This window comes from Aedes albopictus, chromosome 1 (genome assembly GCF_035046485.1).
Source record: "Aedes albopictus strain Foshan chromosome 1, AalbF5, whole genome shotgun sequence".
In the NCBI taxonomy this organism is placed as follows: Eukaryota; Metazoa; Arthropoda; class Insecta; order Diptera; family Culicidae; genus Aedes; species Aedes albopictus.
In genome coordinates, this window is record NC_085136.1 from 26,874,189 (window position 1) to 26,898,829 (window position 24,641).

At 38.1% G+C, this 24,641-nt stretch overlaps 1 protein-coding gene across 6 annotated transcripts in view; it reads right to left on the reverse strand.

Moving 5' to 3' along the window:
- The window catches only part of LOC109428414 (calcium/calmodulin-dependent protein kinase type II alpha chain), a 205,780-nt gene that overhangs the window by 83,058 nt on the left and 98,081 nt on the right, over nucleotides 1–24,641 (reverse strand). Inside the window, exon 1 of one of the 6 annotated variants that reach the window (XM_019704144.3) lies at nucleotides 2,002–2,733. The exons of the other annotated variants lie outside the window; for them this stretch is intronic. The gene's annotated coding sequence lies outside the window, so the exon portion shown is untranslated. Of the gene's footprint in view, nucleotides 1–2,001; nucleotides 2,734–24,641 lie in introns of those variants that run through there. 6 annotated transcript variants of the gene reach the window in all.

Below are 24,641 nucleotides of genomic sequence, written 5' to 3' on the forward strand. Positions count from 1 at the left end.
AGCTCAAAATTGTGACGTGTTGGAGCAAATCTGAGCCCGGATTCGGATTCAGCGGCCCAAAATCCTTCGGAGACACATAAGTTTGCTCTTGAGACAAATAAATGTTGCGCTGTGTTATTGTTAAATTAATTTTAACAAAACCCCTGAAAGGAATGGTTGGTAAAACTTCTGGCAAACAATGTGGCTGAACCAATGAGGAGCTTCCCAAATTGTTGGATTGTCTAGGAGTAGTTTTAAATAGTATGTAGTTTAGAAGTTGATTTTCCTGAAAACATTAAAAAAAAATTAGAGCACTTTGAAGTGAATTCTTGAAAGACATGTCTGTATAGACTTTTCAAATAGTTTTTGGAATCAGACTTGCTAAGAATTTTTAATCAAGAATGTCGACAGTGAAGAATCCCATAAAGTTTTTTTTTTAAGAAATGTTGCAAATTTTCATTATTTCAATTTAGAATTTTCTGCGACATTTACATTCTTCTCAGTACATTACATTACATACATGATATGTTTTTACAACTCATTTTCATCTTATGCTATCATAAATTTTCAAAACACTTGTCGAATTTTCTTTAAGACTCTCACCAATATCCTAAGGCGCTGTCCATAAACTACGTAGACTATTTTTGGCCATCTCAGAACCCCCCCCCCCCCCTCCCCCCTCGTAGACTTTTGTTCATACAAAATTTTCGAAATTTGTATGGAGCGTAGACTTTGGCCAGACCCCCCCGTCCCCCCCTAAGAGTCTACGTAGCTTATGGACAGGCCCTAATGAATTAAAAAAAATATCTGTATTAATTGACAGAAAATTTAATTAGACTTATGCATTAAATTTTATTTGAAATTCTATAATAACTTATCTCGGAAATCCGCTAAATGTTTATGGAGCTGCTACATTTCTGCCAGAAGTTAAACCAGAAATAAATCTACTATTGCCGCCACAATTTTTTTTTTAACAAAATTCGGCAAATTCTTCTCTGTCGTGTATGTGGCAAATTTGATGGTTCGTTCAATTTATTTCTGATAGTTATTATTTCGTCGGTTTCCTGCAATAGGGGCACAACTCAAAAAATGTGAATTTTCAGAATAAGCGTTTGAAAATTGGCAATCATGAAGCTTGCAGGAGGTGCATTTTATCTCATCATTTGACAAAAGTAAACAAATTTTGATTGTTGTATCATTGAAAGGGGCTGAAGGACTATCTGTTTCATGAATTTTTGACAACTATTTTTCAACGACTATTGAAAAAGTTGACTGATTTTGAGTTGTGCCCTTACTGCGGAAAGTTGGTGAAAATGCCCAAATCTCGCGTTTCACAACGATTTTTGGAACGGGTCTTTGTGAGATGAAATTTTACATAGTTTTTCATCATTTGCCATCAAAATCTCAAAAATGACAAATTTTGAGTTGTGCCCCTATTGCAGGAAACCGACGATTTCTGAACCTGGAATTATTTTCTCAGACCTGGAAAAACCTGGAAAAATCAGGGAATTTTATTTTCGTTAGTGAGTAGACACCCTGTAATGAGATATCCCTAAGGTTCTCAGATATGTTTGAAGTTAAGACCTTCAGATCTATACGTGTAACGAAGCTTTAGGCGAGTCAGATCATCCAAATTATGCTGGAATTAGGATCTTTCCCAAGTAACGTTCTGATGACAAATTAGTCTTGTAGAAGTTATGAGAACCGTCATAAAACCTAACATCTTTTATTTTGGTTTTATGATAATTTTAAGAACCTCTTCTAGTCTATTTGAATAAACAATGTTACATGGGTTAGATCTACACTCGTAACATCCAATATTGGTTTAAAGTTCCGCCTGAGTTAATTTTGTTTACGTGTCTCACATCAATCTATCCCTATCAGACGGTAGATTCTATAACAGAAGCAAAGAATCCCACACACAAAATAACCCCCGTGAGTGCATTCGGCGAAGCGAAGAGAGTCGTTGGTCGCCCCGTCGCGGTGATAAGAGAACACGTCTTCTCCGAGACCTTGTCTTACCGTTCGCGCTGGTGGCTGGTAGTGTGTTGGTCTGGCTGGAACGCGATTCTGCTCCGATCTACTGAGACACAATGAAGACACCGAAGCCAAAGAAGACCTCAGCAGCAGCAGTAGTGGCGGCAAGACGACGACGAAAAAGTTGAATCACTCTTTGATCACAGTAGGCAATAATAATAGCACACACAAGAGAGTTGCACTTCTTTTGATCCGGCGAACCGCGTCGTGGTTGATTTTTGCAGCCTTCTTCGATTCCTTTTGTTTGTGCGCGAAAATCACCGCGCTTGCACACTACGCCACACTACAGATGGAGGCACTCACACTTCTGGGCACTTTCTGGCTTGCTACGCTTGCTACTTATCATGCATGCACTGCAATTGATTTGTTTCCATAGGACAGCGACAACGACAACGACGACGACGCACTCGAAATCGATTTCCGTGAGACCAGACGCATGCTGGGTCGGATTTTCCCGTTTTCAGGTTTCACAAGATCAACTCTTCTGGTGCGGAAATCCTTTCGCCTGCGAAGAACAACTACACACTTCCGCACACAGACGCGTTGCTCGAAATCCGCGAAACGGGTTCTTCTCGCGATTAGATCAAAATTACCCGCCACTTGTTCGATGGAGGTAAAAAAGCACTGGTTTTTTTATGGGCTTTAAAAACTGTACGATGCGGTCGACACTATCGTTTGCTCCCTGCTATACCTAGGACTTCGCGTTATGGGGACAGTATTCACCGTTGCGGTGCTCACCGCAGCTCTGGTCGTCACTGACTGACTGGTGCTGGTGATAAACTGCGGCGACGAGAGCAGAGCAGGCTGACTGGCTGGTTGGTGATTATTTTTCGCACAGCTTCTCCTCAGTACGCTCAATCGCAGTACAGACCGCGAGTGTCCAGTACCGTGCCCCCGTGAGTGAGTTTCGCAAACGTGAAAGAGAGCGTACATTATAGGAGGCTATGCGTCAACCCTCTACTATGGGTCAGTGGTGCTCGAGCTGTGACCTGCGGGACACATTTACCTTTTTCTACTTCTTACTTTATTGTGTTCTACGTCCGTACTGGAACTTGACCTGTCCCTCATCAACTGTGTTCTTTGAACAGTGATAGTTATTAATGGAAGGGTTTTTTCTATGCCTGTCTGGGTCCTCCACTCCTCTTCTTGGCGTAACGTCCCTTTTATCTGAGAGCTGTGTAATGACGATTTCAATGATGTTATAGTTGAATAGTTTTATTTATAATGCAGTATAGTTTATAAGATGTAGTCATAGCAACCATTGACATGTCATATTTTTTTCATTGATGTTTCTAATTTCCTCAAATAAAGAAGTGCATTCCGAGTTCTGTCGAACAGGTTATGGACCCAGAGTAAAAACTATGTAGGAACCATACTCTGCTACCGCTCCAAAAGATTTCCGGGAGGAACAGTGGATTGGAGGCAATTTGGTTCTGCGACGTCGAAGAAAACGAAATGGATATGGAGCTGTTTGGTGGAATTTCGGTAACTACCTATGACCTGCGTGGAAAGAGAGGACCAAGCTAATTATCATCCGAGATGGACTGTGGCGTGTAGTTGTGAATGACCTTCCGGCTAAACCGGAAAGAATCGAGGCATGGATTGATAAAGATGAGTGTGCTGCTGCTACTATTGGGTACTTGGTCGATAATAGTCAGTTGCATCAGTCATCAAGAATGCCACAATAGTCCAAGAATCATGGAACATCCTGCATGATTATCATGTAAAGCAATCATCGGCTGCTTGAGTTGGTCTGTTGAAACGTATAAGTCGTTTGAAACTGGAAGAGCACGGGAATGTCGAAGAGCATTCGATCGCAATGAATGCAATGTTCGACAAGTTGTCTGAAATAGGCTGTGAAATAGCGGATGTATTGTGTAGTAGGCTGAGCTTTGGATGATGAGAAATAAATGTCACTGTTGTATTAGTTCAAATCTGAAACAGACGTGTTTACTACATTGGCGACTGAGGATTCAAAATCAGACATGAAAAAAAAAGATTCGGAAACCATAAAGATGACGGAAGGTACTTGACCTGGAGGAAGACGACGGATTTTGGACCACGTGGAGAAATTGTATCACTCCAGGCATGACTCCAGGAGTTGAAGTTACCGAAGGGAACAGGACGTAAGCTGCCAAAGGAGTGCGCGTAGTTTAACCCACACGGAAAGGAAAGTTTGGTCTAGTTGGTAGGCAATTGAACAGGTATGAAATTATGACTTTTAAATAATGTGAGATATGAGTATTTAAGGTGAAGGTGGTTTGTGATGGTTAAATTTCTAACAATTTTGAATTGATTGCACACAATATGTGAATCATGCTAATGTCATGGAAAATAGTCCATCGTTTATTGTTAAGTTGAAGTGGGAGGGGCGCGAAGGATTGCTTTACATATAGCACTACTACTACAGCTGTGTTTTAATATACGCATGGATGTTGACAATTTCTAAGGTTATAAGTTCGTGTAGCAGTTTGGTTACATTACAAGAGGTTTATTGTTAGGTATAAAGCATTCAATTTGCACAACGCTATACAAATATAAAAATAACTAGCTGTCCCAACAGACGTTGTGCCATTTGGTTGTGGTTGTTTGACAGTTGTTGTCGGGTCATTTTAGCAACGCACACTAGATTGGTTTTATTGCGATCTTTATAAATTTCGACCCGCCCTTTACAAGTCCAGTAATTTCATAATTATTGTTGCTTTTATTTGATTTTTGTAAATTTTATCTGATAAAACAGCCACCATGAATAAGGATCGAACAATGCAAGAATCATTCTGATTGGTTCATCCGTTCGTGAGTTTTGTAGCCTCAAAGGGATTTTAAATTCATGTTCATACATATATAAATATGGATTTATATTCAATTCAATACCAACCAATTTTGATCATTACAATGCATGTAAGAGCCAAGATTAAAGTTCAATAAATTCTTGATTACAATATAAGAACCCAGTGTAGTATTGTTAAATGATGCATTCGTTCAATCATATGGGAAGAAACCATTTGAGCAGTTACAGACTAGACTACAGTTATTTCATTGGTTGCACTATCTCAAAAGTATAACCAAAGTATTGCAGATTTTATCCCGTAATAGACTCACACCCGGAAAATGTTGTCCCACCAAAATATTCTCTGAATTTTAAAGTGTTGCTTGAATGTTTGTGTTGTTTTGTATGCAAACTATCTAATGATTACTTACATGTCTAATTAAATGTTAACTCTCTATTTCGTTGTATCAACGAATAATGCTGTAATGTTGCAGAAGAAATGTATAAACTTAAAATCAATATGATAAAGATCACGTTTATCCATTTAGAATTTAAATTGTAATCTCATTGAAGAAATGTTTATTAATCTTCAACTGTTGGAAATAGCTTTATACTTAAGCTTAACAGATCAAGAGGATACATATAATCCTATATCAAAGCAAAAATACTGGTGTTTAGAATTGATACACTATACATCATATAAAAAAATATTTCTAACCATATTGTCAATCTTCCACCCTACCGAACAAGACGATATGAGTCCATCCCGGGTGAAATCATCGTCAGAGTTGTCGCCAGCCAATGAGCTGGAGGGAGCTTGACGTTTCTCCGATCATACTAACACAAACAGCAATAGAGGTGAAGCTTAATTCGTTTCGATGATTCTGAGATGCCGACTGGAACTTGGCAGCGCGTTTTGTTGCAGAAACAACATACAATATCACGGGTTTATAAGAAGTTCAGGACAAGTAGTAGAAAACAAACTCACCCACCTAAATAAACGCTAGTAATATAAAATATCAAAAGGAAGGCAACTGAACAATATTAAGTAAGAAAACAGCGCACCGAGAACGAACGCAATCCGAATGATGCACAAATTATAGTACACCGAAATGAACATACCCAGCATAGAGAGTATGGTAATGAATCAGCTTGGTAAATGGATCTCGGTATGATAATCGGAACATAGTTTCCCTCGAAACTGAATGGAATTTAGCCGATTTAAATTAAAACGCATCCCCAGTGTCGTTGAAAGTTTCATTACGATTATGAAGAGCTCATTTTGGTGTTAAAACCAATCAATAATGCTAGATGAATGTTCTAAACCAAAAACTTTTGCAACAGACTCAAAATGTCAATATGTGGTGTTCGGTTTTGGCATTCAAATTTACTTAAGTCATTTATTCGACGTTTTTCTTCTGCTATTGCCTAGCGATAAAACAGAGAACATGATGGGCAGAAAGAATTTGCTCGACCAATACAGAAACATAATTGAGTTAGTGTTTCTCATGGCTGAATCAGGGAACATTAGTTTAAATCGTAGCTCGATGCGTAAAGAACATTACGTATGTTCTGATCGGAATGAAATCTAAATAAAGAGGATAATGTTATCCTATTGCCAACTTGGAGCGCACAAAAGAAACAAGTAATGGCAAGGATTGTCAATCCTAGTAAATTCTCCATACTCTGATTCGAAAGCGTTCTCTTCCAAATATGGAGCAGGCTTAGTGCATTTGCCGTAATATTAACTTTTTCACAAAAGAGATAAAATGAAATGCAAAAGACAAGACCAAATGTAGGAGAATCTTCTCAGTCCATTTGGCATTCCAGTCTATCATGAGATGAAGGAATTGAGAATTCAGTCCATCTATGATAAAGGGAAACGCAAAGGAAACTTAGAGTTTCAGTTTGCAAAAGAAAAGACCAGATGTAGGAGAATCTTCTCAGTCCATTTGGCATTCCAGTCTATCATGAGATGAAGGAATTGAGAATTCAGTCCATCTATGATAAAGGGAAACGCAAAGGAAACTTAGAGTTTCAGTCTGCAAAAGAAAAGACCAGATGTAGGAGAATCTTCTCAGTCCATTTGGCATTCCAGTCTATCATGAGATGAAGGAATTGAGAATTCAGTCCATCTATGATAAAGGGAAACGCAAAAGAAACTTAGAGTTTCAGTCTGCAAAAGAAGACCAGATGTAGGAGAATCTTCTCAGTCCATTTGGCATTCCAGTCTATCATGAGATGAAGGAATTGAGAATTCAGTCCATCTATGATAAAGGGAAACGCAAAGGAAACTTAGAGTTTCAGTCTGCAAAAGAAAAGACCAGATGTAGGAGAATCTTCTCAGTCCATTTGGCATTCCTGTCTATCATGAGATGAAGGAAGTGAGACTTCAGTCCATCTATGATAAAGGGAAACGCAAAGGAAACTTGATGTTTCAGTCTGCATTAGAGAAGACCAAATGTAGGAGAGTTATCTCAGTCCATTTGGCAGTCCAGTCTACCAATAAATAAAGGAAGTTAATTGATCTTCAATTTATTTTCTGGTACAGGGATACTGGAATATATAAGGATAATACTTGATATTTAATACTTCAACTATTCTAGGCTTTGATGCAGATTATCAATAGTATACGAAATCTCCGATAAGAAGGGCAAAGGAATAACAAAACTGTTTATTTGAAATAACAGAGGTAAGATGTTCACCGGATGATGAAGAATAAAAAATAGTAATGCGGAAGGATAAGTATTGAAATGTCATTTTGTTTTGATAATTATTTTTCTGATTTATACTTTAATCGTCTAGGCACGCAAGACTACCGTTCCAACCTGAAGGATGATACTGATAAAGGCCAGCTTTGCAAGCACGAATTTCTGGAGAGGTCAGCTGACGGTTATCAATTATTTCGATACAATATTCCGAAATCAGTTTCCTTGCATAGCATATAGTGATAACACAAGCTGTATATAAATCATTAGTGAACAATTGTACTTGCATATAACATTATAATAGGTTTCATCGATACAGTCATTACTCAACGCATTACACACTATTTCAATTTTATTTAAAGTTAAGGAGAGATGTAGTAGGCTGAGCTTTGGATGATGAGAAATAAATGTCACTGTTGTATTAGTTCAAATCTGAAACAGACGTGTTTACTACATATTGCAAGAAAGTTTTATATAGGCGAGCTTGCCAGATTTGTATGACGATTTCGTCACAGTGATGGAAGGAATGAATGAAGGATACTCAATGAAATAGTTGGAATCGAAGCTTTTATACGAATTCAACAAACGTCAGCAGACGTTTTCGAGGAAGTAGAAGCCAGCGATGAGAGCAGCTAATCAAAACCGAAGAACATCTGGATCTAGGTCAGTATTGTCGAATGAACAAAGGATTTGCTTTGAGTAAGGGAAGGCCGGACATATACGGAAAGGCTGTAAGGAATACCTGTCAAAAATCGAGAAAGAACAACACAAGAATGACTGTGAAGGAGATGGATGGATTCAGCGAAAGCGCGAAGGGCTTTCAATGCGAAAGATTTCGATCAACTTTCTATTTTGCGCAAAAGGATGGTAGAAATATTTTAGAACGTACTAAATTTGATGGTGTTTACAAACTGAAAGGAGTAGCTAAGTAAGGAGGAGTGCAGAAGTAATGATGAATTCAATGATGTTTTAATTATATTTGGGTTTGATTTTTATTCCGGTCGGGAAAATTTTCTCAACTCCCTGGCCATGCCTTACAATATACAAATTCATGCAATGGCAGTTAAGTACTGTGAAATTGCTGACAGAACATTAATTTGAAGCAAGATATGCCAAGTTCCAGTGAGAACGTAGAGCCATAGAGAAGAAGAAGAAGGTTTAGGAAAACTAGCACAAACTATAACAGTACAAAAATTATAACAGTACAACTAGTTTACAATAACAATCAACTAGTAAGGCCTGACGAACCATTGTTGCTGACGATGTCGGTAACAAATTACGGGAATCCGACAAGAATTTCTATCCGAGATCCTCCTAATAGCTTCTGAGGAAAACCAGACCGAACTTGCTAGAGTATTTTCTTAAGAATATCCTGTAGAAACTTGAGGGATTCCATTAACAAAAACTGCAGGAAGATTTCTCAAAATACTCCCTCCTGAGGGATTTCTTTTAGAAACATCCAAAAGAGTTCCAGAAAGATCTGCAGGAATACCAAACGAAACTCTTGGAGGAAACCAGAAAAAAGTTCCTGGATGAATCCTGGAACCAGTTGCTTCAAGAATTCCGCAAGAAGTTCCCGAAGAAATCCACGAAGGAGGAGGAAACTCCAAAAGCAATTCCTGACAGAAGCCCAGAAAGAAGTAGCTCTTGGAAGATTCGCGGTAGAAGTTCCCGGTGGATTTACCGTAGAAATTCTTGAGGCAATCCCAAAAGTAGTTCCTGAAAGAATCCCGAAAGGAGCTCCAGGAAATATCCCGAAGAAGTTTTTGGAGGACTCCTGCTGGGGGGATCTCAGGAAGAAATCCTGAAGAAATCGCAGAAGGAACTTTGCGGGAATCTCGCATGGAATTCCTAGAAGAGAACCCTGACAGAATTTTGGAAGAATTTGTTTCTGAAGGAATCTCGGAACGAATTCCTGAATCAATCCCTGAGAGAACTCCTGGAGGAATCCTGAAAAAAAAATCCCAAGTAAAATTGCTGGAATTTCCAGAAATACCTTCTGGAAGTATAAAAAACTTCTGAAGATATTCCAAAAGAAACTTTTAGGAGAATCTAGGAAGGACTTCCTGGGAGAAAAAGGAATCTAGGAATTCCTGAAGTAATCTCCGAAGGTCCTTCAGAAATCCCAGAAAACATCTCTGGAAAAGTCTCGGAAGTACTTCCTGTACACAATCCTGGCAACAGCTCTTGAAGGAATCTCAGAAGAAACTTCTGGATGAACTCCAGAGAATAATCAAGAACCCTCTGGGAATCCCGCATAAAACTCCTGGAGGAGTCCTGGAACAAATTTGTGAAAAAATCGCGAAGTATTTCTGGAGGAATCCCGGATGGAGAATCCATAGTATTAAAGTCAATGTGATCGGAAGCAGCGTTGATGGCAGTCTACTTGATTAACCGAAGTCCAACTGCGGCACTCCCGAAGTCAGTGAGTCTAGCTGAATTAAGCAGAAGCCATCCGTTGAGAAGCTTAGATTTTTCGGCTGCAAAGCGTTTGCCTGGATTCCTAGTCAACACAGAAGAAAACTGGATCCCAGAGGACGTGAAACCGTTATGACTGGATATGCGTCCAATAGTTACCGGGCGTAGCCAGCTTTTCGGTCAGCTTCAATAACCAAACGGTACGATGAAATTTAACATAAATAATAACATTATATTATATAAGCATTATTTAACTCTTCAGCAGCTTCGTTGTTGTATTTTGGACAATACATTGAAAAAAGCTCGACTGTTTTACACAAATCAGCATGGCGCTGGTAGTGGTGGCCAATTTCTGGAAAATTAAGGATTTTTTCTCGAGCTCATAATAGTTTCTTTTTTGTTAATATTTACAAAACTCAGTAAGTAATCATAGCGTAACTCATTTGGAACATACGAACCTTTTTAGGGACTAACAACATTTCTTCTAGTAGAAACCCTTCCAAAGATTTTTCAATAACGTTTACATACTGTCGCTCATGACTAACTGTAGTTCTTTCAGAAATTAGTCACCCAGTTAATCTATGCTCATTAGCAATCTTGGAATATTCTAAATCTCTATTCCTCTAAGAATAAACCTTTGTATTGTTCCGAATACATCCTTGCCGAAGTTTTCTTGAAGATTTTATATACACATATACTGGATATATTCATCTCAGAACATAATCCTATAGAAATGTCAATTAATGTATTCCCAGAAGGATCCTCGGAATAATTCTTGAAAGTGTTCTAGTAAAAACCTTGAAACATTCACTGGAATAAACTCTCGAGGTATCCCTGTAAGAATCTCCTAAAGAATCCTTGAAGAATTTCATTGAGGTATTTCTGGAATACTCTCAAATAATGAAATTATTGGAAAAAAAATCTTAGATTCACCTGCAGAAATTCCAGGACAAATCGCTGCAATGTGAAAGAAAAGTTTGGAGAAATTTCTAAAGGAATTGCTGGTACATGTAAGTACTTATTCCTATAAAGTAAGTCACAGTTACTTCTGCGCTATCAGAACCTGCGCAACCTTGATTCTTCTGTGAAATGTGTGTGGCTTGGAAGAACCCTTGGAGGACTATTGTAAAAATTCTTGACGGAATCCCTGAGTACCTCTGAAGAAACAACTGGAAAGATTCCTGAAGGAATCCCTGGAAAATGATTAGGCAACTTCTTGAAGAAATTCTAAGAGAAATTTCTGGAAAAATTCCTACACAAAACTCGGAAGGAGATCCCTGGCGGAATTTCTGAAGGAATCCTAGGATAAGTCCTAAAACAATCGTTGGGAAAAATCCGGGGGAATTCCTGCAACAGTCTCTTGACAATTTTTGGAATAATCTCTGAACATACCTGAAAAATTTTTGAATAATCTAAAAACATACCTTAAAAAAAATCCTGGAGGAGTTCTTGGAAAAAAAAACAACGGATAATTTCTTGAAGAAAAAAAGAACCTTAGGATAGTGGAGCGGACCTGGTTGTATGGTTAGAACAAGTGACTATCACGCCGAGGACCTGGGATCGAATCCCACTCCCGACAAACTCACAAAATGGGAGTTCTTCCTTCGGGAGGGAAGGGAAGGTATGGGTGGGTCCCGAGAAGAACTAGCCCAGGGCTAAAAATCTCGTTAATACAGATAAAAAATAATAAATAAATAAAAAAAAGAACCTTAGGATATATTCCTGAAAGAATCGCAGGATGAGCTTCTAAAGGAAATCCTTTGCAGGAGCTGCAGAGGATAATCTTGAATTCCCGAACAAATCCGTGGATAAACCCCTAAAAGAATTCTTGGAGATACTTATTAAAGAATTCTTGGATGACTTCTTGAAAAATGTCTTGACTCCTATATGCATCACTCTAAAATTGTCTTGATAAATTCTAATACAAATCGCTGTAGGAATTCCTTAAGAAATCTCTAAGTAATTAAAAAAAAAACTTTATGTCATCCTGGAGAAATGCTTGGGTGCTCCCCTGAAAAAGATGATGAAACAATTCATTAAATTTCTAAAGGAACCTCTGTTTTTTTTTTTAAAGAGATCCCGAAAGGAATATCTGCAAGAATCACTAGAGGAATTTATGGAGCGATCCCTGGAAGAATTGGCTTCTTCAGCGCTGTTGAGATAATTCCATATTCGGAATCTGCATGCCAAACTGAGCCGAAATCCAAATTTTCATGAATTTCGGTGCCCGGGAACCTATTCAAAAATCAATTTGAAGTTTGTATGGGGGCGATTTGTCGAACCACCCCTCGTCGCATTTTGTACTGGGCGGAGCTGTCAAGCAGTTGCCCAGCTGTCAAAAAGTGTTTTAAAAAATCTCTTTGAAATTGATTTTAGACACCAAAATAAAGTTCTAAAACGCTGAAAAAAATAATAGTGGCTTAGAAAAAGATGCTCTTCTGTATGAAATCGAAAAAACAATACATTTTTCAAAATTTAAAAACCCAATTTTCGGAGCAATCCCTGGAGGATTTTCTAAAAGTATATCTGGAGGAATTCCCGGAGAAATTTCTGGAACAATCCCTTTATTAATTCCTAAAGGAATCAATGGAGTAATTTCTGAAAAATCTCTTGAGGAATTCCTGGAGAAATTCTTGGAGAAATCCCTCCAGGATATCCTGGGGAAATCCTTGAACCAATTCATGGAGTAATCTCTGGAGGAAACCCTGGAACTTGAAGAAATTGGACAAATTCCTGGTGGAATCCCTGGAGGAAACCCTGGAGGAACTGTTGCAGAATTTCCTAGAGGAATTTTCAGAGGAATCCCTGGAGAAATCCCTTGAAGAACTTCTGTACACTTGGCTCTCCAGTTAGCCTAGTGGTGAGGGCTATGGAACGGTGGGTTCGATTCCCGTTCCGGTTGGGAAAATTGTCTCGACTCCCTGGGCATAGTGTATTGTATCATTGTGCTTGCCACACAATGTACAAATTTATGCAATGGCAGACAAAGAAAGCCCTTCAATTAATAACTGCGAAAATGCTTTAAGAACACCAAGTTGAAGAAAGGCAGGTCAAGTTCCAATGGGAACGTCGAGCCATAAAGAAAAAGAAGAAGAAGAACTGGTGGACAAATTTGTGGTTGAATTCCTGGAGGAATTCCTAAAGCCATTTTTGAGGAATCTATGGAGGCATTTTCGAGGAATCCCTGTAAAAAATTCTAGATGGATTATAGGAGAAATTTCTGGAGGAGTTTCTGGTGAAATTTCTGAAGAAATCTCTTGCAAGCAAGCCACTTTTGGAGAAAATCATAGAGGAATGCCTGGAGGAACTTTTGGACAAATTCCTGGCGTAATCCTTGGAAGAATTCCGGGAGGAACTCTTGGAGGAATTTCTGAAGGAATACCTGGAGGAATGCCTGAAGAAGTCCCTGTAGAAATTCCTTGAAAAAGTCCTGGGGGAATTCCTAGAGTAATTTCTGGAGGAATCCTTGATGGAATTTCAGAAGGAATTCCTAGCGGAGTCCCTAAAGAAATTCGCGGATGGAATCCTGGAGGAATTCCTGACGCAATTTCTGGAGGAATCTTTGGAAGAATTTCTGTAGGAATTCCTGGAGGAATTCCTGAAAAAATGTATGGAGCATATCCTGGATGAATCTCTAGGAGAGTCCCTGGAGAAATCCCATGCGAAATCCCTAGAGGAATTCATGGAAAATTCCCGGAGGAATCCCTGGAAAAAGTCCTAGAGGAAGCCCTGGAGGAATCCCTGAATCTCTGAAGCAGTTCCTGGAATAATCCCTGAAGGAATTCTTGGAGGAACTCTTATGAGTTACTTAAGAACCGTTCCGTTTTTTTTTTCTATAAGTTACATGGGTCGCTACCAACAAGCTTCTACCGATGACATTTGGAATTGTTTGAAACGGATTATTCGATACCTAAAAGGAACCTCCGAGATGACCCTGGAATTCAAGAAGAACAATTTAGGCACAGACAAACAGACGTAACTCTTAGAGAAAATTCATCAAAAACTTTTGCCCGATGTCATTTTCATGAGCACACTGCCACCTGTTGGAAGAACCGCGCGCGACACTTTCGGTCATGATGGATTTCGATTTGACGTTTTGCTAACACGCACACTACTACACAAATTGTCTGTATTTTTCGTTTGCATCATTCAAAGCGATCGAACACTAGCACCTCTGGTGGAACGATCGCGCAAATCAAATGAAATTTGAATTGATCGTTAAATACATGTGCCAAGCTGTTTTGAAGAGTGTTACGTCTGTTTTTCTGTGATGATTTAGGTGTTCTCCTGCAAGGATTTGTTGATTCTGACAGGGCGTATGCCGCAGATGACCGAAAGTCAATGAGTGGCTTCACTTCCGAAGTATTCGGATCAACTGTATTTTGGACCGGCAAAAAGCAGGCAACGGTGGCCGTCTCATCAAGCGAAGCAGAGTATTTGTAGCTCTGAGCGGTGCAACAGCTGAAGCTCTTTGGTTATCTGGAACTAGCTTTGGCGAAATGTTGCAATGTACTTATCCATTGGAGCACCGAATTGGCTTCTTCAGCGGTGTTGAGATAATCCCATATTCTGAATCTGCATGCCAAACTGAGCCGAAATCCAAATTTTTATGAATGTTGGTGCCTGGGAACCTATTTAAATATCAATTTGATGTTTGTATGACAGCGATTTGTCGAAACACCCCTCGTCGCATTTTGTACTGGACGGAGCTGTCAAGCGGTTGCCCAGCTGTCAAAAGGTAATTTTGAAAAATCTCTTTGAAATAATTTTAGGTACCAAAATAATGTTCTAAAAATCTGAAAAAAAAATCATAGTGGCTCAGAAAAAGGTGCTCTTTCGTATAAAAACAAAAAATCAGTACATTTTTCAAAATTTAAAAACTCAATTCTCTCGGTTCGCTTACTTTGACACTAGGTGAAGAGCCAAAATTTTCGATTTGTCTGAATTTAGTTCACCGGTGGATAAGTCCAATGTGGGCCGCAGTAAGCCCAAGCTTGAGCACCACTTGCTTCAGTACACGGAAAGAGTAACTTCCTTCAGATCGAAGAGAGCCTTGACCGGTTGCTGGGAGTAACCGAGAGCGTCTTCTCACTGCTGCTCGTTCAGCGTTGCCAGGAGCGATGGCCAGGCCAATATGATCCGTTTTGGCGATATTTTTTTTCGGAGTAGAAATCATTTTCCGAATCGTTTATTCAGTAGCTTCAGATGGGCTCGTCTTCACTGAAACGGTACCTACTCCTAGTGAGGATATTGTCGGACTGTTGCGGGTAATGAAGTGAGTAAACATGTGTGTTTGCACTGCCAAAAGGATGAAAAGAGGGCTTAGTGGAAGACGTTTTTTTTTTTTTTTTTTTGTTTAGCGAGACTTTACCGTACTCGGCATTCGGTGGAAGACGTTTCTTGGAACTTGTTGTACTGTATACCTACGGTGGTGGGTGGGTGGCACGTGAGCAATAATGAGTTTCTCAGTACTGATTTTCCTTAATGGTACGGTTCAATTACGGCGAGTGCGGATTTCTAACACAGGCACATATCCTTCTGAAGTATGACTTTAGGGAAATGTTTTGCCTTGTCTTACAAACAAATTTGTTTTCTGAAAGGCGTTAATTTACTTCGAAAGCGGGGGTTTTCTATAGAAGGATCAACTTGTTTTGCTGGCTTTCACAACTAAATGATTCCTATTATCGTAGTGGGGCTAGTACTTCACTGATCGTGTCCTATTGTTCTGGGGATTACGTCAGGTCAATTCATGGAATTCTTAGATAGCTATCCTGGAATAATTTTAAAGAAATTACCTCCAGGATAGTACCCTCAGATTAATTGATTCTTCTTACAGAATCATTCGAAGCTTTCATCGCAGTGTAGCATGTCACTACAACTACGGTAATACGGAAACCCTTATACCCCGGACAGACATATGGTACGAGTCAGAGAATTTGTTATAGAGAAGCGCGATGAGGATTTTGGTTATGTTTATTTATTGTCGTCGCGGTTGAAACCCGAAGTTTTTCCACACGCGACATTCGGTTTTTCTCCAAATCCATACGTGAAACCTAACGTCGGACGTAGTGCGCTGGGCAGCGGATCTGGCCCTCTATCCAGCGCGCTTTGCCCGACGTACGTCCGATGCACGGTTTAAGAGAAAATTCGATTTTCGCGTGTCAAAAATTCCGATTTTCAACTGCACGAACAATACATCACTCCCAACAACAATCACTTTTTGCGGTAAACAAAATTATATGTTCGCGTGCGTGTTAGTCTAATCTGCCCATAAAATGTCAAGCAAACAAGTGACGTCATGCTTTGCACTAACACACTTTCATTTGCTTTCATGTTGCGCTTTGTTATCCATGTTGTTCTATTTCCTTGAATTTGCTCGATTGGGACCGCGTTTGACGGTTGAATTGGAACCTTTGGTTTCAGTCTTCGCGCATCTCTATAACAAATTGGGTTCTTTAGGGGTATCCGGATTATATCATAATCCGATTCTCCGCCCAAAAATTAGTCGAAATCCAAAATTTCATATTTTTTGGTGTCCGGGAACTATTTTTAAAATGCATTTAAAGTTTGTATGGGGAAAAATTTTTGTTCGGGCCGAACTGTCATTTTATCGATTGAACTGTCATTCTATCCACGGAAATCAAATTCCTATTATGGAGGTAAAATTTAACATTGGTTCCTATATCCCGAGCAGAAGGGAATACCTTTCAAATACCATGCTGACACATTGGACATATTGGTGAGGTATTTGTTGATTTAGCAATGAAATAACTGAAGAACATATTTTGGTATTATATCATGTTGTTATCGAGCAAATGCGCGATTTAATTACAAAAGATGTTATTACTTTGTTATTCAATACCTTTTGGATAACAAATAAAGCACTTAAAATTTTAGGTATTCATTTATTATTAAAATAACAATACTTGTTATTTTCTAGGTGTTATTGATACAAAATTATGGTATTCGTTTTTGTTATTTTGCCTCTTATGCCCACCAAATGAAGGGCATATCGTGGTATGATTGTATTTAAGATCAATACCTAAATATGTTATTCACTTGATATTCTTTTCTGCTCGGGTAGTGGCGCATCCCATTGAATTCTTATGGGACCCACCACTATAGGAACATTACCACCACTATAGGTGCAAGGGAGCAAAAAAAAAATAAGGAAAATAATTGTTTAAAATAGGGTTTTCGGCAAAACCTGAACACAAAACTAAATTAATGTTATCATCTAGGTATGATGCATCTATGAAAAATGTAATTTGCAAGCTTTTTGGTCGAAATAGGGCTAAATTGCCACTACCACCACTATTGCTACTACCTACACTAAGGGAGCTTTTACCCTATTGGAATCCAATAAAATCACGTTATACTCAGAAAAATGGGCTCTTTCGATTAGGCTATAGAAAATAGCAATATTTTATTTATTAAACAACCCAATTCTCTGGTACGAGTGTGATTCCTGTACAACGGTACGCAGCGAGGGGTTTCCAACAAGTTTTTTAGTAACAAGTAATCAATTATTACTTTCGATTTCTCTGAGTAATCATGCTAATCAGAAGTAATCATTAGTAATCCGAAGTAATCAATGGTAATTACTCATTATAATTAATTATAATCAGATGTCATCAATGGTAATCAGATGTAATCAATAATACTCAGAAGTAATCAATGGTAATCAAATGTAGTCAACTAGACTAGATAATCAACGGTATAACCAAACAAAGTAATCATGAGTAATTAATTGTAATCATATGATAATCATAGGTAATCTGAGTAATCTTAAGTAATCAATGGTAATCTTGGTAATCAATAAGTAATCATAAGTAATCAAGGTAATCACAAGTAATCATGGTAATCAGAAGTAATAATTAATAATCCGAGGTAATCAATGGTAATCAGATGTAATCAATGGTAATCAAATGTAATCAACAAGGTAATCAACGGTACGACCAAACAAAGTAATCATGAGTCATCATATGATAATCATAGGTAATCTGTGTAATCAGTAGTAATCTTGAGTAATCACTGGTAATCTTGGTAATCAATAAGAAATCACAAGTAATCAAGGTAATCACAAGTAATCATGGTAATCAGAAGAAATCTTGAGTAATCAATAGTAATCTTGGTAATCAATAAGTAATCATAGTAATCACAGTAATCAATGAGTAATCAGAGTAACTTTTTCAGTAGTGACAGGTAATCAATTTAGTTGGAAACCCCTTGGTACGCAGTGTCAAGAAAATTCTGACTTGAACTGAGAGAAATTTCAGTATCCCAACTAGAAAATTATATCAAGTCACATCACATTGTGTTATGATTTTATAATATTTTTCTAACTTATTATGGTATAAACTAGATGCAGGATGATGTTAAAATAACAAAAATTGTAACAAAAAGTACGCTGGTCTAATCAAGATTATAACCTATTTTGTTAAAATCATATCAAAATTATAACAAAATGTGATATGAATTTTAGCCATAGAATTACTAGTTTCTATCAAAATCTATATATATAAAAATGCAGTGGCATACGTGGGACCGCGCATAACTTGCGAACGGAAGGTCCGATTTTGATCGTCTTTGTTTTGTTCTGTTAGTTTTCACCCAAGGAAGGTTTATGAGGCAAAAAACATGGAAAAATTGAGAGTTTTTGAAAATTTATCTTCCATACATGTTGTGACTGGGGACTTGGTTTTGGATAGAAACTTGAAACGTCAAAAACGCAGTAGGCAAGACAAAGTTTGCCGGGTACAGCTAGTTTGATATAATTTTGTAATGCAAATTTTCAAATATCTAAGACTCGAAACTAAATTATAATACAATGAGTTACCAAACAACATTTATAACATAATGTGATATAATTGAGTTATAGTCATTTTAAAACACCAAGGGTTTATTATGTGATTATATCACAATTAATTATAAATATCATGGTTTGTTAGAATTATGTTATATTTATGTTATTGTCGGGCCGCCACCAAACCGGACGTCGCTCAATCAAGTCGCGACGCGACCCGACTTGCGACGTTTTTGAATTATGTCAAAAGTAGTGCGCATCCTTCCCCCTGCTGTCAGCAACACAGCGCACTAGATGCGAAACAGTTGCGACACTTCCCAACTAATCAGTAAGCATTTAAAATAGCACTCCTTCAGCATTATAGTTGCCTTTACGACAAGGCGCTTAATGCTGATTAGCCGTATATACGCCTTTAGTGCTACTCCACAGCAGATTTTGGCAAAATAACGGGCTGTCTAAGTGCTACCCCTTCAGGAACGTCGTGACAAAATGTCAAAGAAGCGTAACGGCAGTAACGCCTCGTCGAACAAAACAAAACAAAAATAGATTTAACGTCAGCTTCGCGGTCTCTCAGCCTGCTTTCCGCTTCCTCAACCTCATCCTTCCACATTCCAGCTGGTACTTTTTGCTTGTTTTAGTAGTGATTTGGGTTTGAACTTAGGATCCGAAGCAGGGTCGTGCAATTTCGAAAGGAAAACATGACGTACGACGGACGTTGCAAATCGTTTCCCATACGAACGGACTGCTGTGATGCTTCATCTCTCACCCAGCAATACACTCGTTCGCTGCTGCAACAGATACAAATGTGTATGAAACATGGGATGATACACTTGGATTTTCGTTTCATTTATGAGTCATTGAAATACTTCAACATGCTAAAAACACTATTTAAACCGCATTTTTCAATAGTGGCGCCCGCCAATAGAATGATAATTATGTTTTAAGAAAGAGGATAACAAATTCGACCACTTAAATCCAATTAATCGGCGCCTGTAACCATTGAGAGACTAGCGCGCACCAGTGAGACACTAATGCACTGACGGGTGAAGCACAAGCAATGCGACCGGGTGGATGACTACCGAGTGCTACGATGAGCGGAAAAGTTTTTAAAACGAACCGAGTGATAAGAAAAATGTATGAAACGGTTGAAGTGACTCATTCAAATGCTGCATGAAAGTGTATCATTGAAACGAAATTGTATGCCCCTGATCCGAAGATTCTTCTCAATCTGCTGCTACTGCTCCACGATGCTACTGCTGTGCCGATGTCGTGCATTGAATTTATCCCCAATATAAAGAATGCTACGAAAACAGCTTCAGTTCGAACACCCAAAACTTGATATTCCGTTGTGTGTAGAGCATTTTCATTTCTGTTTTCGATCTGCAGCATATGATTTTCTCTTCCTCTTTCGAATAATCTTATTATCCGCCCTAGGATCCGCCAAACCATCCACCTATGCAGCATCAGCGCACATTTTCCGACGAAATCATAATTAGTCATTTTTTGATGGCCAAATTCCATCAAACCAAGCTGCCGCAATGTTTGCTTCTGAGCTCTTGGATTGGTGAGGAAAAAATCGAAGAAGCAAATCAGATGCACAAATTTGTAAACAGAAGCATGGGTCATTTAAAAGAGACAACATGTGCTGTGAAATGCATAACTTATCTCCCATCCTCTTTGCTCTTAGCATTTAAAGAGCAGTTGGGAAGCATTCTGAATGCTTCCGAACGAAAACATCTCAAGCAGTTGAAATGCTACTTAACAGCCTAAAGCTTTTGAGCAGCACAGCTTATCCCGGATAAAAAATTACCATTCTTTACATGGTAAATATTATTAACAAATGACTGGTTTTATTGTTCACAATAAAACACATAGTAGATATATTGTTACTTTTTACAATAGAAATCAAGCCCATATAGTTCGTACAATAAGTGAACATTAGCTTTATTAGTGACTGATTGATTCGATTGTTTTTCAATAGTTCTATAATAATTTAAAGTAACTATCAGTAAAAATTAATTTAAGTTGTTTTTAAATAGTTGCAAAAGTGCCTGCAAAGTTCTCATGGACTTTTTATTAAAAAAGAGTTTATTTCTCAATTACACTTAAAAACAATTTGTAACAAATGAATAACAATAAGTATTATTGTTGCTTGGATCATGTTTGTATAATCAAATACAAAATCACTTGACACATTTTTTATAGTTTTCGTTTTAAATTTGAGTACAGTAGATGTTTCGGTTATCGAATGTTATTCGCTAAAACTGACAGACGTCAAGCCGTGTTGGCAGAGGAAGCTCTCAATGAATAACTGAGGAAGTACTTATAGAAAACTAGCTGAAAAGCAGGTTTAGCCAAGTGAGGATGTTATGACAAGAAAAAGATGAACAATGATTTTTCTAATGTTTTCCAATAAATTAAAGGAATCTAGTAAATAGTAAACTGCCATTGATAACAATACAAATACAATTAGTTTAATGGGGTCAATTGAACCGATGTTAAAATAAACATGCAATAATATTTGTTGTTATGTAAACAGATTTCGCCTTTGAAAAACCAAAGAATTCATATTTCTCGGTAACATTTTTCTCCAGCATTTACAGATACTAATGGCCACATGAATTGTGAACGATTTATGGTATGGATCATACGACCTGAGGTCTGACTTGTGATATTTAGCAGTTATTTGAAAAGATTGAAGATAGATCTTATTAACAGCTGCCAAGCAATACATACCAGACATACATCAGAGTGTTTGATTCTTATCATAAAATGTGCATATCATTCTGGCGGACGTTAGCGCTCGTAAATGCTGGATATAAATGTTAGCGGGAAATATAAATTCTATGGATTTTCAAAAGCGAAAACTGCTTACAAATAACAACAAATATTATTGTATTTTTATTGTAACAACGATTCATTTGACGCCATTCAATTAATTGTATTTGTATTGTAAGAACAATGAAAAAACATTAAGATATATTGTTATCTTTTGAAAATTGCCCTAAAAATGTCTCATAAAAACACAATACATTCTATTGTTTTTCGCGAAAAAGTGTATGAAAATTTTCTCAAAATTTTATGGTTAAGATACATAACGACCACCATTTTTTATTGTAAAAGTGCCATTTACCATTCGCCGAATGGTATAGAACAATAGGGGTGATGGTGAGTGTGTTGTGTAAATTACAATATGTTTAATGGTGAATATTTTTCGAAAAAATGGTGTTGTAACAATAAAATTTATCGTATTTTTATGATACTTTTTATCAGGGATGCTATTTCAAGGCAGTTATGCATTCGAACTGCTTATGTAGGGCAGCAAGCATCTCAAATGCATAATACGGGCTGCTGAACGGCTTATTTAAATGCTTATTGGTTACCTGGGTTGTGTGCCAAGAAAATGGCAATTTTTGATTGGATGTCTGTCTTGATTCCAACCGAATAGACAATACAATTTTCTAGTCGGGATGGCATAAGAAGTATTGACCATGGACATGATCTGACAAAATAATTGATTTACATAGAAAAGACCATCATGTCCACTCGACTGTTCCAATGGTAATTAAATCATCATATAAAACTGAGTTGGTTTACCTTATAAATTAGGTTATCACTGTGTCCTTGTCATTGCTGTGATGGAATGTAATATGCCCGTTTTTTTTTCAGTTTCGTTTCCTACCTCACCTCAGCTCAGTTTGATTGATTCATTATCACACCCCGGATCGGTTCAGACGCGGTTCGACCAATGTCGCGTGGACCAATGCAATGGCACTGGCAGTGGGTAAACAAACAGACAGTAGGTACCTAGTACATTTATTGGACGACCACCCTTCGTCGTGGCTGCCAGCCACCAATGGTTGATTACCATCGATTGCTTATCGCTCTGCGCCTTACCTCTGAAATGAAAACAAAACAAGAGAACAACACGGTGGAAGCTATAATTAATTGTTTCTACAAATATGTTCGTGGTGGATGCTAATCAGTCGTGGCGACAGTATCGATTGGTTTGATTTGACTGGATCAACGTTTTCTTATGCAGTGAGTATACATGTTATCATTGGAAAAGTACCAATTGCATTAAGATTTAGTTTAACATTTGAGAAATTAACAGAAAAAAAAATCCGATTGAAAAAAAAAATAATATATTGAAATCACAGACGGGATTTGAATAGTGATAGCTGAGGTGAGAGCCACGCGCGAATGATCACGTCTACCTTGCTCCTCTTCAAAGATGCTTATCTCTTTCGTACCAAATTCGCATAAAAAAATTACGCCTATAGTGGTAATCACGTTCAAATGCATGCGTGCCTTTTTTGTAGATGTAGTTGTGAAACTGTGAGGAAAACATTTGCACTCTTACACCGGATATTAGTTTTTTAATTATTAACCCGTTTTACCCAATTTGATTGGGTAATATTTTCATATGCAATTTGAATAGCCTTTGAATTGGCGTGCATTTTTGTGTGAGGAAAAATTCGTGCTAGTGTTCGTGTGTTGAAATGTCACTTATTTCTATATGTGCAGCATCGTGAATAAGTAGCTATCTATCCTCAACCGTAACCAGGAGATAAACTTGCAGCGCTGATACTTTTCCAGATTATTGCCAAAGGCACGACCTGGCTCCCAGCCATCCCAGCAATCGAAACTTTATACTTTGATTGGAACGCGAATAACTGATGATGTTTGTTAACTACGTCGTCTTCTTCAAGACGCCCCGTGTCGTTGAGGAGAGGCGCGGGTCGGAACGAGCAGTGCGATACATTTCCAAGAAGCTTGTTAATTTGCAGATGATTTGCGAGTGCGTGCGATGGTGAAATCGACATTGATTTTTCATAAAGGCCTAACTGACTTGATCGATTTCTCTTCACCGACTCTCTCTTTCGCTAATAACTTGATCAAAACAAACAAAATCATTATACTTTTTGTTTCTACAGCAAAATGTAGTCGTCTTCTTCGCATTTCAACCAAAAAATCTTTGGAAAACTCAATACACATTCTGTGATAACACAAAGAGAGGATCGATGAAGAGAACTCGAAAATGACAGTTAGGCCCAAATGAAAAATCAATGTCGAAATGTGACCCTCCTGTTGGCCCCTCCTAGGAAAATGAGTTCTGCTGAAAAGTTGGCGTTGGTAGGTACGCCAAACGACGAAGGAGGCGAGTGAACTTTTAAGTGATCAACGCGCTTCGTGTCGTCGACGCGGGAGCAGCGATTGATTTGAGTGGTTTCTTGGGGATTTTCTTTCGCGGTGGTTCTGTTATTTTTTTCGGTTATTATGTGAAGTAAAAGTTGAAATCTTGTGGAAATTCCAAATTTTACCATCACAGGTAAACTTCAGTGAAAATGTGCTGTAAGTTTGTGAGATCCAAATTGTTATTATAAATACAGATCGTAGCAGGCTGTGCGCGCGAGCGACTGAGTTTTCAATACTGTCACGTGTTTTCTTTGCACCGCGTTGTTGTGAATATGGAAGGCCGAATTGACAAACGTCTGGTGGTACTATGGCTTCCACACATTTTAGCTTGAAAAGTTCTTGAAAATGGATCTTCGGTGTTCAAGATATTTCTCTTACCTTACGATTAAGCAGATCACGAAGTGTTGAGTAGGATAACTCGCGATCGTTGTGAGAATTTGTCTTATTCGCAACAGGATGCCGAAATTGGTCTTGTTATCGCGAGGTTTCCGTGTAATTTTTGGTGATACTGCTGTTGGATGTTGCACGGTGGCTCCATTTAATTTGACATTTCTTTCCAACTCCGTACTGGGATCAAGAAAAGGCAAAGCTTGCTCATTTTTTAAGTGATTCCTTGCCTGAATTTTCCAGACATCGAGATAGGCCAAGCAATTTCTTGTGATCTGTATACTACCCTAATGCCTATTTGTTGCTTCAATATCTTAAGGTTCGGGTGCCCCAAGGT